This window comes from Salmo trutta, chromosome 17 (genome assembly GCF_901001165.1).
Source record: "Salmo trutta chromosome 17, fSalTru1.1, whole genome shotgun sequence".
Classification (NCBI taxonomy): domain Eukaryota; kingdom Metazoa; phylum Chordata; class Actinopteri; order Salmoniformes; family Salmonidae; genus Salmo; species Salmo trutta.
The window spans coordinates 24,966,301-24,983,077 of record NC_042973.1 but is presented as its reverse complement, the minus strand read 5'-3'; the positions used below and the strand labels follow the sequence as shown (position 1 = coordinate 24,983,077).

General features: G+C 45.3%; 1 protein-coding gene across 2 annotated transcripts in view; it reads right to left on the bottom strand.

Moving 5' to 3' along the window:
- The window catches only part of LOC115151921 (zinc finger protein 423), a 145,993-nt gene that overhangs the window by 127,677 nt on the left and 1,539 nt on the right, over positions 1–16,777 (bottom strand). The gene's annotated exons all lie outside the window — the stretch shown is intronic.

Below are 16,777 nucleotides of genomic sequence, written 5' to 3'. Positions count from 1 at the left end.
CAACTGGGACCATTTCCACAAACCATAACCTAAGTTCTAGATTGGGTGTACCCAGTATTGGTATAGGCTGATGAGAACTTCCTACCAGGTTCCTTCCAGACTGTTCCACTACAACAGTCCGCTCCCCTCTCTAAACACCTGTATGTTGAATGTTAAGCTGAGTATGTGAGGCAGGTACAGATGGGTTAACGAGCTTCTTGCTCCCAAAGAGCACACATTGTGTTTAGCAACATTGCAGGGGCAGGCTCCTCTCCCTCCTAATCTCGTTAAACTTTTATTTAAGAAGGAGGGAAAAAACACAGATCCCCCATGGGTCACACACAAACACACAAACCCAATCCTTGATACAATTTATTTCTAGATTATTGAAATTCCTCTTCTGTTAATTGCTGCTGTGGTGGTTGGAGCGCGTGCTGCTATTTGCGTTTCTGGGCCCTGTTAAGCAGTGTTAAGCTGCAACATTATGTAGCTATGGTAGCGTTGCTGTCGGCAACACAGAAATCAGAGTAGCAGCGAATAGCGCGAGGGTAGAGATCAAATGAGTCACTCTCGACGACATCACAAACAGCAAGCGTGAATTTACCCGACAAGACCATGTACCCATGGGGGGGGTGTTCTAATTGTGCTTTTTCTAAATGACAGCTTCTATTTTTCCAAGGAATGGTGCGTGTGCACCTCCACACAAAGCAAACAGGGTGCAAGGGACCTCAGGGCACACACCCAGACCTCCCTATCAGACAAAGAACCTACCACAGCCTGTTCATACAACCCCAAACACACACACTAGCAGAGAAACACACAACTGTGCTCCTGTCTACCCAGGGGAGGGCCTTTCATTAACAAAGAGACTGCAGGTAAGGCAGCCTCAGTCTGCAGCCTTGTCCTTCTGTTAGCACACTGCAGAGTACGCTGCTATAGTGCTAGACACAGACAGAAAGACAGGATGGAGAGAGAAAAAAGGCTGCTATATTATGCAGATCGGATAATGAACAATCTAACAGTAAGTGTGTGAGCTATATGAGAGAGCGCTGCAGACCTAACCAGAGAGAGAGCGCAGCAGAAAGAGAGATTGATGGAGAGAAAGAGAGCACTGGAGAGAGAGTGGTAGAGGGAGAGAGAGAGCAAGTGGTCTCACCTGGGCCCAGCTCCACTGCAGCCGTCTGCAGGAGAGGTAGACACAGAATACCTAATGTGTTGCTCCCCTGGCCAGGAGAGGAGGGCCGCACAGCCCTGCTGCTGGCCCCCGGCCATTCTGTCTGATTGTCTTCTACACTTAAGGGATAAAACCCTGCTCTCCCCCTCTCCCACTGGAAGCCATTAGCAGCCCCCCTATTTGCAGATGTGTGTGTGTTGTACAGAGCATGTGTGAGTGTATGAATGTCAATGCATCCGATAGTGTGTGTGAGTATACAGGCCTGTGTGTGTGAATGTGTGTACCAGAGTATGTGTATGCGTGTTTCTTTAAGAACAAAACTGAGCGCAACACCTTGGGAGCCTACCCGACAGGAAGCAGGAGTTTGTTGTGGCCCAGAGCAGAGCCCTGCTAGAGCCTCCGTCAGATCCCTTCATTAACATGGACGCTCACTGGATTCACAGGCCCACCACCCAGGCCCTGCACCACCCAGGCCCTGCACCACCCAGGCCCTGCACCACCTTACCACAGCACGTACCCACCACACTACACAGCATCGCAACAAGCAGCTAAGGCGCAGTCCGCAGCCACACACAATCAGGCCTCTTGTCCACAGAGCTACACACACCATTTGCAATCCCCACCGCATAAGGTGGCGCTCCATCTCTATAAATGTGTAAAACAGACAGAGAGAAAAAGAGAGTGCCTCCCTCCTCATAATACAGAAACATGAAAGTTCTCTCTGTTCTCTTCTAAAAGCATTTGGGTGTTCACTTCTCTTCAACTCACATACCAGGTCAGACTGGTAGAATGCAACCTGAACAAACCCATGACAGACAGAACACTAACGTCTAAGGGCTGCCTGACTATTTAGTGTGGCTGATTACTGTCCTTTTTACTAATGGTGCACTTGTGTCTTCTCAAACCTAATGGTCCTGTACGACTGGTCCTCACACACGGCACTGAGCTATAGATATAGTTTTTCCATAGACATAGCAGAGGGAAAGACGGCAGGGTTGGGTTTCAAGATAATTAATAAAAGATAAAAGCCTGGCTTGTTCTGCATGGCTTAATGGCTTTTAATAGCTGGGAGAATGATGTGGACATGCACAGTGCAGTCTGCATGTGATGGACCAAACCCCCCTAGGGAGCAAGCAATGCTACTGACTGTACACATCTGCTTACACACACAGCCCTGCTCACCTGATCTGACACACACACACACACACACAGCCCTGCTCACCTGATCTGACACACACACACACAGCTCTGCTCACCTAATCTGACACACACACACACACATACACACACACACACACACACAGCCTTGCTCACCTGATCTGACACACACACATACACACACAGCCCTGCTCAACTGACACACACAGCCCTGCTCACCTGACACACACACACACACACACGCACACACACACACACACACACACACACACACACACACACACACACACACACACACACGCTCTCCCATTCTCCTACACACACATTCACTCATGAAACACTTATTCACTCTGCCTGTCTCACCCTCTCTCATCCTGTAACATACATACACAGTTGGGGATTAGGGCTTGGTGCTAGACCGTGTTCACTCTTGCGGCTCACTGCATCGTGCGGAGACACACAAACACATACAACTGGAATAAAAGAGGATTCCTCTGCCAGTGAAGAGAGCTGAACATCATTGTAGTCTTGACCAGAAGGCCAGCAGCCACGGCAGACGAGTCTGCTTCCAGACGAACTGTCTGGCACGTTGTGACTTCCACAGGGAAAGACTAAACCAACTCTCCACTAACAGAAAGACAACAACAATGAAGTCATAACTGAGAAAACATTCCATTCAAAACGAATATTTACAGAGCTAATGTCATGAATCACAGTGATGGGAGAGTAGAGGGCAGCCCATGGCTGTTTGTGTTCCGTGTATCAGTTGGTAGAGCATGGCACTTGAAACGCCAGGGTTGTGGGTTCCATTCCCAGGGGGGAACAATATCAAAAAAGTTTGAAAATGTACACACTACTGTATAAGAGCGTCTGCTGAATGACTAAAACATAAATGTATACAGCAGTCTATGGCTTAGTTTATTATTCAACCATTTGTTTTAGCTAGCATGCGTAAAACTTGAAAAAGCCATACATGCACATGAGTAAAAATCTGGAGGATAACACAGAATAAAGTCTGGGACTTATTTCCATTGTGGTCCTCTTGAGACAAGATGGCTAGACAAGATCCAACACGGTTGAACACAGTATGACAGCTTCACCAGAACGCATGCAGGGCCGCATTGTCAGCCCTACCTTCTCCTTACTCCCCAAACCCCCATCAAATGGGCACAATGGCGGGGATGCCAATTCCCAGGGCGCTCCCCTGCGCAAGGGCGGGCTGAGAGAGGATCTCTCATTGGCTGGCTGTAGTGTCCCTCTGGTCTGTGGGGCACTGTGCCACCACTGACCAAGCGTGATGCCAATCTGCAGCCCAAGCCGTCCGGAGCTCTAACTTCAATGGCCTGTCCTCCAAGCCACCGCCATGGGACAGAGACAGAAGCTGATTAACCAAATTCTTTTATCAGTACTGAAACTGCTCTACAGCCCTAAAAACACAAACCATCACCACTGGCCAAAAAAACACAAATGGGTAAAGGGGGAAAACAGCAGAGAGCTTAGATAGCACAGAGAAAGAACACAAATCCTGACGGGGCCCACAGCTCTGTCTCTCTCACAGAGGACACTGCGGCTCCAAAATCCTGCTGAGCCGTCCAGCTGCTCCCCCCCTACCCCCCACTAGCCCCCCCTCTCGTACCCCTACACCCCCTCTCTACAGGAGCAAGGGTTTATGGGTCTACAGCCTGGAGAATGCCGGAGGACTGAAGGACAAGCAAGAATGGAAAGAGCTGTAGAGAGAGAGGAAGTGAGGATAGGGGTGGAAGAGCTGAGGATGGAAGTGTGGGTGGATGGCTAGTAGCAGCGGTTGTGGGGTTTTAGGTTCTGTTTCCTCAGGCAGGTCTTGGCTGATGCCCTGGGGAGAACCTGGCTAGTTGGAGCCAAGCAGAGCTCTGAGAAGAGCAGACCGTCTCCCTGGCTTGATCACTCACTCACTTTCTCTCTCTTGCCTGGAGCACGCAAGCAGCAGCACCCACGCCAAGACTCCGCCTTAGGCCCAGCTCTACAACTAGAGGAGCACTGGCAGAACCAACCCCAGACACAAATCGCCAGATACAGGCCTACGTCTTTTCTTCTCAGAGAGAGTGAATGGAGGAGCAGAATGCCTACTACATTCCTCCTGAAAGCAGAGTTCCACAGCAGGACAGGATCCACCTGGTCTCTCAGCGGAGCTGAGTGGTGTCAGGTGTGGAAGGATCACTCTGTTCACTGGTTCAAACAGAGACAAACACACAAGTGCACTAAACACGCTCTGTTAGTACAGGGTCTGAAACCCCGGTCATGTGGGAGCTGGGATACTGGTGACTCAGTGGAAGGGAGAAAAGGGCTAAAGTCGAAATGGAAGAAGGTTTCCTTTAGATAGGCCCATTCTGTTGTTTCCACTCACAGGATAGGTCCCGTGTATTTATTTCTCACACACACACACACACACACACACACACACACACATCCCCTTTGTACACATGTCACACTCCTAGCTATGCTGTGATGTGTTTCTTGCTCTTGTCGTCAGCAGGCGTTTCCTGAGGAAAGCCCTGGTTGCAGTGTCAACTCTCCCCCTTCCTTTTGATTCTGCGCCCTCTGTGCCTGCCTGCACCATCTTTGTCTCAGGCAGCTAAGGAATCCACACACTCCTCCTTAGATACAGCGCCAAGAGCTTATCAGCCGACAACAAAGCCACCTCTCAACACCAAGAGAGAGCCACACTCAACTTTATATTTATATACACACACACACACACACACACACATTCAGGCACCCTGACACGCACTCACACAAACACGTCTCCGTCATGTTAGGGAGCAGACAACAGAGAAGATTAAAGGGGCCTCTCAATCTTCAAATGTGTTTTTTTTCTCAACTGTCAGAGCAGAGGGCGAAATGGTTTCAATATACCTCCAGCATGTACATAAAACACCAGAGAGAGAGGAAGAGAGAATGAAGGAGGGAGGGAGAGGGGGGTAGAAAAAAGGAATAGGAAAACGTGTGAAGACAAAAGCAGACATGATTAAATCACAAGGGCTGCCTCCCGCTGTCATTGAATGCGACACGGGTTCACAACAGAACCCACTGGGGGAGCGACGAAGTATTCACGTTCCAAACGCTACACTATGGTGCCATTGGAAGGGGACGGGACAGAGAAAGAGAGAATGCTGTCCCTGCCCCCCCACTAGCTCCCCATCCAAAAAGGCAGCATTTGACTGGTGACCTAGGAGGAGGAAGGCCTCTCTGGATTAGAGACCCTCATGAGACCCTCCAGGAATAGATGTGCTGCACAGAGTTACACCAACACCAAACAATACTGTACCCTACTGCTCAGCCGCACCTACAGATAGAGAGACAGACGACACTCATAAAGACATGCACAGAGACAGGGAGAGACATTCACACAGAGACACACAGACATGCAGAGACATACAGACATGCAGAGAAACACAGATATGCAGAGACACACAGACATGCAGAGACACACAGACATGCAGAGAAACACAGATATGCAGAGACACACAGACATGCAGAGACACACAGACATGCAGAGAGACAGACACATGCACTTAGGGAGATACACACATTCACCAACCCCAAGATGCATACAGACACACAGAAACACACAATGACAATGGCATGAGACTCACAGAGGACCCGGGGCTGCTTGGGAGAGAGAGGCAGAATGGGGACCCTTAATTGCCTTATCCTGTAGTACAGGCTGGGGAGTGGTTTTTGACTTGAGATTCCAATTTCACGCTAAGGCATTATTTAGTTTGATACAGACTTGATTAGGCATTACAGCAGGCCCCATTCTGGAACAGCTTTGTGGCGCTCATATCACTGGAGGACAGATTAACTCTGCAGTCACGCTCCTTCTGAGACCCGTTCGCCTCACACTCCTCACACAGCCTGCTGCCGGTCTGCATGCTTGGTGTGGCATGGGAAGGTTCCTCTTATCCCAAAACACAAACACATTCAACATTCACCAACACTAATCTCCTCAATCACTGCCACTAAGTATAGCCAGATAGACCATGCATAGAAATGGAAAGGCTTACAGGTGAAGTTGAGGTAAAGGTGCATGAAACTATGCAAACCCCTAAAAACTACCAACTACTACTCTTCAGTAGCATTCTCTCAACCAGCTTCACGAGGTAGTCACCTGGAATGCATTTCAATTAACAGGTGTGCCTTGTACATTTGTGGAATTTCTTTCCTCCTTAATGCATTTGAGCCAATCAGTTGTGTTGTGACAAGGTAGGGGGTGGGGAGGGGTATACAGAAGATAGCCCTATTTGGTAAAAGATCAAGTCCATATTATGGCAAGAACAGCACAAATAAGCAAAGAGAAACGACAGTCCATCATTACTTTAAGACATGAAGGTCAGTCAAAACAGAACATTTCTGTCGAAAAAAACATCAAGCGCTATGATGAAAATGGCTCTCATGAGGACTGCCACAGGAAAGCAAGACCCAGATTTACCTCTGCTGCAAAGAATAAGTTAACTGCACCTCAGATTGCAGCCCAAATAAATGCTTCACAGAGTTCAAGTAACAGACACATCTCAACATCAACTGTTCAGAGGACACTGTGAATCAGGCCTTCATGGTCGAATTGCTGCAAAGTAACCACGACTAAAGGACACCAATAAGAAGAAGAGACTTGCTTGGGCCAAGAAACATGCGCAATGGACATTAGACTGGTGGAAATCTGTCCTTTGGTCTGATGAGTCCAAATTTGAGATTTTTGGAGAGTAGGTGAACGGATGATCTCCGCATGTGTGGTTCTCACGTGAAGCATGGAGGAGGAGGTGTGATGGTGTGGGGGAGCTTTGCTGGTGACACCGTCTGTGATTTATTTAGAAGTTAAGGCACACTTAACCAGCATGGCTACCATAGCATTCTGCAGGGATACGCCATCCTATCTGGTTTGCGATAAATGGGACTATCATTTGTTTGTAATAGGAAAATTACCCAAAACACACCTCCGGGCTGTGTAAGGGCTATTTGACCAAGAAAGAGAGTGATGGAGTGCTACATCAGATGACCTGGCCTCCACAATCACCCGACCTCAACCCAATTGAGATGGATTGGAAGGAGTTGGACCGCAGAGTGAAGGAAAAGCTGCCAACAAATGCACAGCATATGTGGGAACTCCTTCAAGACTGTTGGAAAAGCATTCCAGGTGAAGCTGGTTGAGAGAATGCCAAGAGTGTGCAAAGCTGTCATCAAGGCAGAGGGTGGCTACTTTGAAGAATCTCAAACATAAAAAATATTTTGATTTGTTTAACACTTTTTTCGTTACTACATGATTCCATATGTGTTATTTCATAGTTCTGATGTCTTCACTATTAGTCTACAATGTAGAAAACAGTACAAAATAAAGAAAAACCCTTGAATGAGTAGGTGTGGCCAAACTTTAGACTGGTACTGTATGTTTTGGGAAGAGGAGAGGATGGTCCCTGGACTGCCCATCAACACGGCTGGACACGCAGGCTGAGACAGGCCTAAACTCTACATTTTTAAAGCAAAGATCCATCAACCAACACACAGGCCCCACAGCCCAGTCCTCTCACTCGGCTATCTCCTAGTCTCTTTCTGCAGACTCTCACTCTGTCTCTTAGCCCCTGTTTGATGGTGACATTAAGCATTTATTAGGGGAAAGAAAAACAAGCAAGAAAAAACAGATTTTAGAATGTTCTCCTCTTTTGACTCCTTCCTTCACACACCTTTGTGTAGTCTGAGTGATGGACTCAAAAGCCTCTGAGACACTGACAATACAAAGACAGCCCCAGAGTGGCATATTCTCAGATAGATGGTTCCAGTGCACAGTGCTAAACAGCCATCTCTTCATAGATGCTGTGTGGTTGGCTCAATCAACATTAGACTACAACTAAACTTACCCTCAAACACAAACATCTCTAGCTCTCCCCTGGATACCTCTCTCACACACATCTGCACCCCATTCTCCCACCCACTTCTTATCCTTAATTGGCCTGCAGTTACTCATGGCCTTGAAGGTAGAATAACAAAGAGCTGTGACTTGGAGCTGTGAGCATAGGCCTCATCCTCATCTTCACACATAAACATATGGACTCAAGCCCTCCCTGTTCCCGGCCATCAACGCATCCATTCACACACACACTATATTTCGAGACCTTCATTTAGATCATTTAATTTGACTTTCAATATTTCTCATATAACAGTACTGTTAGAAAATGTGTGAGAAAGGAGGGTGACATTGTGGGGGAGGGAAAGAGAGAGTGAACCTTTCCACCATCGCTCTCTTTCTCATGGGAACACCATCTGTAAGTAGCTCACCATTCAACAATGCATGTGTGTTAAGTGAAAATGCACCATAGACAAGACTGTAATAGGGAAATGAAAACATATCAGATGTACGCATGCTTTGTAAATGTCATTTACAATTGACTTGTGAAATTGAGAGCGACTTGTGAAATGGAGTGCGACTCGTTTCTTTCCCGCTCCTCACCCTGCTGTTTGCAAGGTGAATTCTTCTGGGCTCTGTAAGGGGTTCTCGCCTTTTGACTGAGGAACTGAATGAAAAGAAATAAGAAAAACACGAGTCCTTGACAAACATCAAGGACTAGGCATTCACAGAGGCCAGCATAAAGGAGGGCCAAAAAATAAGGGATAATTCTATCTGAGCTTAAAACTTTTATGTGATGCAAGGTTCCAAGTGGGGACGAAGAGAAGCCGAATCACGGCACTATACTGCAAAACACAGAGAAAGAAGGTTCTTACTGTGATTAATGAGAAGCTGTATCACGGCACTATACTGCAAAACACAGAGAAAGAAGGTTCTTACTGTGATTAATGTGAAGCTGTATCACGGCACTATACTGCAAAACACAGAGAAAGAAGGTTCTTACTGTGATTAATGAGAAGCTGTATCACGGCACTATACTGTAAAACACAGAGAAAGAAGGTTCTTACTGTGATTAATGAGAAGCTGTATCACGGCACTATACTGTAAAACACAGAGAAAGAAGGTTCTTACTGTGATTAATGAGAAGCTGTATCACGGCACTATACTGCAAAACACAGAGAAAGAAGGTTCTTACTGTGATTAATGAGAAGCTGTATCACGGCACTATACTGTAAAACACAGAGAAAGAAGGTTCTTACTGTGATTAATGAGAAGCTGTATCACGGCACTATACTGTAAAACACAGAGAAAGAAGGTTCTTACTGTGATTAATGAGAAGCTGTATCACGGCACTATAGTGCAAAACACAGAGCAGCGCTTTTCTCAAAACACAAATCTCCTTTGTAAATTCTATTAAAGCTCAAAAGACAAAGAAACCTCGTTCACCAGGCTTTTAACCATGACTTCAGGTTATACAATAACAAAGTCTATGGCATGGTGGAAGCAAGCATTGTCATGCTGGGGGATGCAAGCAGGTAGCATCGTCTTAAAAGTCCAAGCAGCAGGACCAAGATAAATATTGGACCACTGAAAAACATTGAAAAGACTAGACTATGAAATGCTGTTCTGTTTTGTCTTCCTCCTGAATGTACTTTATGTTCAATGATTCAAAGAGCTACTTAATAACCCAACACAGCTAATATATACACACAGCCAAAGGCATTCAATCCATTGGAGTAATTTCTGTATGTTTTTAACTCAATGTGTTAAAAGGAGGAAAGTTTCCAGGCACAGTGGAATCAATAGGTTGAGCCGAAGGAAGCTATAGGAGGATTTTTCCTGGTGCGTGCGTGGGCACAGTCAGTCTCCCATCTCCGACCAAGCACTGTTCCAGATACCTGCCCCTGCAGCTCTTTGAGACCCAAACTAGCCCTGGAAGACACCTTGGAACCAGTCCGGATTCAGACAGGATGGAGGAGCAAGGGCCTGGCCAGCAGGAGGCCTAGCTCCCCCTGGCCAGAGTTCAAGGCAGGCTGCAGGGGTCAACACAGGACCAAAGCTCTTCATTAGACTTCAACATCAGGCCTCCTCCTCTCCTCCCCCCTCCCCAACAACCACCCTTTAATCATCAGAGCTGGGACGAGGAGCCTTCCGAGGGGGAGGCTGCCCAATAAATATATGCATCAGCCAGGTGTGGTGAAGGTGCTTAATTGCCCCCTTTGCTTATGTTTAATGTACAGCCTACGGAGACACCGTGGGGTCGAGGAGCAGCTGCCTAGAGAAAGCAGCATGAACACAGCCTCACCGACATCAGGGAGGGCCGAGGAGAGCAACCTGGTCTCAGAGCATTTCATGTTATTCTGTAAGTAAATCCGAGAAACAACATTTAGTATGATATGCTACATTTTGTATGGTTACATAAGACAGATTGTTAATTAAGGCAAAAACTAAAAGGTTGGGATGGATGTGTGCAAGTATAACGCAAACATCTAGCAACCCAAAGGTTGCGAGTTCGAATCCAATCACGCACAACTTTAGCATTTTAGCTAATTAGCAGCTTTTCAATTCCTTACTACTTTTTAGCTACTGCCCAACTACTTGGCATGTTAGATAACCCTTCACCTCACCCTAACCTTAACCCTTTTAACTAATCGTTCCTCTAACCACAACCTTAACCCTTTAACCTAACTCCTAAACTTAACCCTAACCCCTAGCCTGCTAACATTAGCTAGCTAGCTAACGTTAGCCACCTAGCTAGAATTTGGAACATATAATAGGTTTTTGCAAATTCGGAACATATTGTACATTTTGCAAATTTGGAACATATTGTACATTTTGCAAATTTGGAACATATGATACGAATTGTAATTCGTAACATGTCATACGAAATGTGTGATGGACATCCACAAATTAAAACATGCCATACTAAATAGAGTATCTCAGATTTACTTGCAGAATTATACAACATGCTCGGAGACCAGACTGAGGAAAGAGAAGAGGAGAGCAGCGGGGAAGCAAGGTGAGGAAGATTGGAAAGGATGAAAGGAGGAGGAGACAAAATAGGAAGAAAAACTGAACATGAAGACCTCTGCCTACACTGTTGGATCAGACAAACAGCAGTGTTCTGCTAGTGCTGATCTGGCTCTTGTAGCTACCCTCCAGAAGGTTCATGGTTCTGGCCTTCTCTCTCTCTGAGGTCAGAGCAGAGCTGGGTCACAGCCCTCTCTCCACATTGGAGACACTGCACTGACATTTACACACAAAACCCATTACTACATTCACATACTCACTGGCTCACAAAGGGCTGTGCTTGACATATCCCATTTACAGAGCCTGCACCGTGCTCAGGCGTTTAGGCTGGTTAACTCTGGGTGTCTGCCACAGATCAGCCTGGTTCAACATCAAACAACAGGTGGGCCATTCCAAATGTCCTCAGGTTAACATTGCACAATAAAGAACAGCTCACTACATTAAGCAAAATATTAAATCATATCTAATCTCACATTTGGCTTATAGGGTAGAGAGAGAATTGGACGTTGTGATGTCCTGGTCCTGTACACATAATTTGCACAGGAAAGAGAAGAAATGAAAAAAATATTTCTGAACGTATTGTTCCAACACATTTTAATCCGCCCACTGCAGCAGCACAATCAGAGTTTCAGAGCGAGGGAACTCAGAGAGGACAGACTCCACAGGGAGGTACTGGTGGGGGAGCTGTGGTTGGCAGGCCAGGGGTAGAGGGGGTCGGGGGGAGCAGAGGAGCAGGAACCAACCACACAAACAGAATTAATAACAGAAGTCACCCCGGCGTTGCTGGCTCTTTAGAAAGGAAGCACAGAGCGGAGAGGGTCCTGAGCCGGCGGCGGTTCCGGCCCAGTAAGTCCAGAGTGCTGATAAACCCTGATGCTAAGCCGGTACAATGGCACAGCCTACGACTGAGCCCGTCCATTAAGACAGATCCTTCCATACACACTAGCAGGCAGGCTGCTGATAAGGAATTGTCATTGGCAGACACACTGGCCACAAGGGAGCTCACCCTAACTGGGCACGCGCACATCTCCACACCAGTAGGGTCTGCTGTAGAGCAAGACCACACTACATTACAGGGAGGAAGGAAGGATAATAAGCGATTGATTCTCAAGCAACGTTTATTGTAAATATCGGACCACTATAAGCAGGTTTATTCCATTTCCTATATCTAGGACTCTTATAAGTAGAGTGCACTGTACCTTTAAAAATATCCCCTTTCTCCTCTTGAAAAAGTGCAAAATGCATATAATATTGTGCAAACTAATAGGCTCTATATAAAAATAGACTACCGCTGTGGCTGAACAATGACCAATTACTTTTTTTGTCATATCAAAATACAAAGTACTAGACAAAATTGCTCTCCCTGCTGTGCAGTCAATGAACATTTTACAAAGGCTTAGAAAAATCTATTTTGAGGTTCACCTACCAATAACACAGGTCAACAGTCTTCTATACTTACAAACTGCAACAATTAATGGTAAAAGACATTACATGCATGCCTGCTTGCCTGCTGCCAGTTAACACGAACACACATAAAATAATAATATCATAATGTCAAAGTGACAGGCCAGACTCTATTATTCCCTCTCTTACACACAGACACACACGCACGTGCGCACACACACACACACAGAATAAAGACAGGGGAGCAGGCTCTCGACACTCAATCAGCCCTGTGGTAATTCACTTCACTGTTTTAGAACAGCCTGTTGACCAATGAAACTTTGGCTATGCTGCCAAAAGCCCAGGTGACAATAAAAGACCAATTGAATGTTGAAAACATATGGTCTCAGGGCGGCAGAGAGGGTAGAGGGACGTCAGGGATACGCTTCATGCACACACACTTAAAAAAAACAACTAAACTACATCAATCCAAAACAAAATATACAGCAGTAACACTTGCAATAAGATGCTAACCTGTGTATTATTAACACTGTAATTATAATGAATACAAATATTTACACACATGCAACAATTTCAAAGATTTTACTGAGTTAGAATTCATATGAAGAAATCAGTCAATTTAAATAAATTACTTAGGCCCTAATCTATGGATGTCACATGACTGGGAATACAGATATGCATTTGTTGGTCACAGATAAAGGTAGGGGCATGGATCAGAAAACCAGTATCTGGTGTGACCACCATTTGCCTCATGCAGCGCGACACATCTCCTTCCCATAGAGTTGATCAGGCTGTTGATCGTGGCTTGAGGAATGTTGTCCCAGTTCTCTTCAATGGCTGTGCGAAGTTGCTAGATATTGGCGGAACTGGAACACGCTGTCGTACACGTCGATCCAGAGCATCCCATACATGCTCAATGGGTGACATGTCTGGTGAGTATGCAAGCCATGGAAGAACTGGGACATTTTCAGCTTCAAGGAATTGTGTACAGATCCTTGCGACATTGGGCCGTACATTATCATGCTGAAACATGAGGTGATGGCGGTGGATGAATGGCACGACAATGGGCCTCAGGATCTCAACATGGTATCTCTGTGCATTCAAATTGCCATCGATAAAATGCAATTGTGTTCGTTATCCGTAGCTTATGCCTGTCCATACCATAAGCCCACCACCATGGGGCACTCTGTTCACAACGTTGACATCAGCAAACTGCTCGACCACACGACGCCATACACGTAGTCTGTGGTTGTGAGGCCGGTTGGACGTACTACCAAATTCTCTAAAACGACGATCGAGTCAACTTATGGTAGAGAAATTAACATTAAATTCTCTAGCAACAGTTCTGGTGGACATTCCTGCAGTCAGCATGCCAATTGCACGCTCCCTCAAAACTTTGAGACATCTGTGGCATTGTGTTGTGTGACAATGCCAGCACAAGGTGCACCTCTGTAATGATCATGCTGTTTAATCAGCTTCTTGATATGCCACACCTGTCAGGTCAATGGATAATCTTGGCAAAGGAGAAATGTTCACTAACAGGGATGTAAACAAATTTGAGCACAAAGTTTGAGAGAAATAAGGTTTTTGTGCATATGGAACTTTTTCTCCCTAATTTTGATCTTGTCTCATTGCTGTAACTCCCCAACGGGCTCGGGAGGCAAAGTTCGAGTCATGAGTCCTCCGAAACATGACCCGCCAAACCGACAAGGAGTCGCTAGAGCGCGATGTGTCAAGTAAAGCCCCCCCGGCCAAACCCACCCCTAATCTGGACGACGCTGGGCCAATTGTGCGCCGCCCTATGGGACTCCCGATCACTGCTGGTTGTGATACAGCCCAGAATCAAACTCGGGTCTGTAGTGATGCCTCTAGCACTGGGATGCAGTGCCTTAGACCGCTGTGCCACTTGGGAGGCCATGGAACATTTCTGGGATATTTTATTTCAGCTCATGAAACATGGGACCAACACTTTACATGTTGCGTTTATATTTTTGTTCAGTATATTTGAGTACCAACATCATTGTTACATTGTGGTTATTTTGCTTTGTAATTGCATAGTAATGGACTTTAGCTTTTTTGCTATTACAAACTATGCAATAAAATAAGTCATTTTTCTTCTTGTATAATTATAAACTCTCAACTATTGCTATGCAATTTAATTACGATTACTGAAGTGCAATGTCACATGTTAATACAATGTTGTTACTTAGGTAATTTAACAGTTACTACAAAGGTGTACAAGTAATTTAACAATATAACCATAATGTAGATTGAGACATAAATCAACTGCATCATTTAAGTACTATTATGTCAACATAAAATGGGCACACAAAATAATATCTAAACTACCGAATCCAGGGGAGACAGCCATTAAAGCCTTGGCCAGGTGAAGCTATCAATGGATTAAGATTTTTTTAATATTTCACTGCAATTTAGAAAAATGTTGAATTGATAGCTTGTGAAAACAGAGTAGTGCTGGTGGAATTTGATGTGGAATGAGGTGGAAAAGCACAAGGGAGGTGGAGTGGAAATGATGCCTTTAGCCTTGGATCCCTAATCTCTCAGCTAGTCTTAGACAAGCCTTGTTCCAACATCTCTTTCTCCCACATCACAGGTTAAAGGTCCAATTTGATTTGATTGACTGTAAACAACATCGCGGAAAAGAAATAAGTGCTCTCTCCCTCCCTTCCTGTCATCTGCACTCATTCCCGCTTAATGTCCTGTAAATGAAGAGGATTTATTAATGTGTAATTATCACTACATAATGCATGAAATACTCATGGGGATGGGGGAGATATGAAACAGAAATGCCCCGGCCAGGCACTCTACGCAAAGACACACATTAAAAAGGGATTAATCGGGATAAATAATATTTTGATAAGAACCGCTCGCTCCCCTCTTTCCTCCATCCCTTCCCATTAGTAAAAGAGCCAATCATAGATATTAATGCAACCTCAATTAGCCATCTACAATTAGAATAGAAAATCCCCCCCAAACAAAAACCACTGATAACAACAAGGATTGGTGGTTTCCACAATCCTTTTTTCATCATAGACGTCTGACTGTCTGTGTGTAGCAAACTAGGAATAAATATGATTCTCAATGTTTTGTTTCTGCTTTGGCATCGACAGGCACTCTTTGGAGTTGAGTGAGCGAGCAGGTGAGAGACAACGGGACATGAAAAACACAAATAATCCCTGGTGCATGCCTTGAACCACTCTGCTGCTCACTCATCATTTGAGAACATGCCAGGCCGTGGGAAAGGTGTTGTGGGGTGATAGCAACAGAACACATCTTAGTTACACATAGAGCTGCTGTGCATCACTGACTAAGCAAAAGCTTTGTTTATTCAAAGCCACAAGCTGAAGCTGCTCAACACACTTAGGATACAAAACAGTACAAAGACTAGCCTTCTTTACCCTGCAGGGAAATTGGGATTACTTTCAGACGTGGAATATGTACTTGTAATCATTGTACTTCATCAATATAAGAAATTGTTAAAATAATCAAGTGATCTCTTTCCCACATTCAGCTTACATGATCTTTTTTTTCATGCTTTGAAACAGTGGATCCTTAGTACAGACACCACAGGCATCCTGAGAGGTCATGACACCAAGCTCTGGTGACTCAGAACCAGACCAACCACTGTGGTCATCAACACAGCTTCAACTTGCCATTAGTCTTGGTGAACCAGTCACTACATTTACAGAGTGCATGCATTAAAACATATAATAATTTAAACAATGTAGGCCTTATAATCTTTCCACCATAACCATTGCATATTGTTGCCATCAATTAGATAGAACAAAATGACTAATTGGGGGAGGGGTAACCTAATAATTCTGGACCACATGGCCACCCCATTGCCAATCTGGTTTCCATAGGCTGTGTTTACACAGACAGCTCAATTCGGATATTTTGCCAATAATTGACCATTCAGATCAGATCTTTTGGCAATGTTGGGCAAAAAATCTTATGTGGGCTGCCTGTGTAAACGCAGCCAGAGGCAAAACGAGCCAAATGCCCAACTTAACTTTTACTAGAAAATACGGGTCACCAAGAAAATGGTCTATCAAGTAAAACACAAACCAATGTGCCCATGCTTTAATCATGGTGATGGAAAAACAACGTGCAAGATGTGGGCATGCATTGGCAGC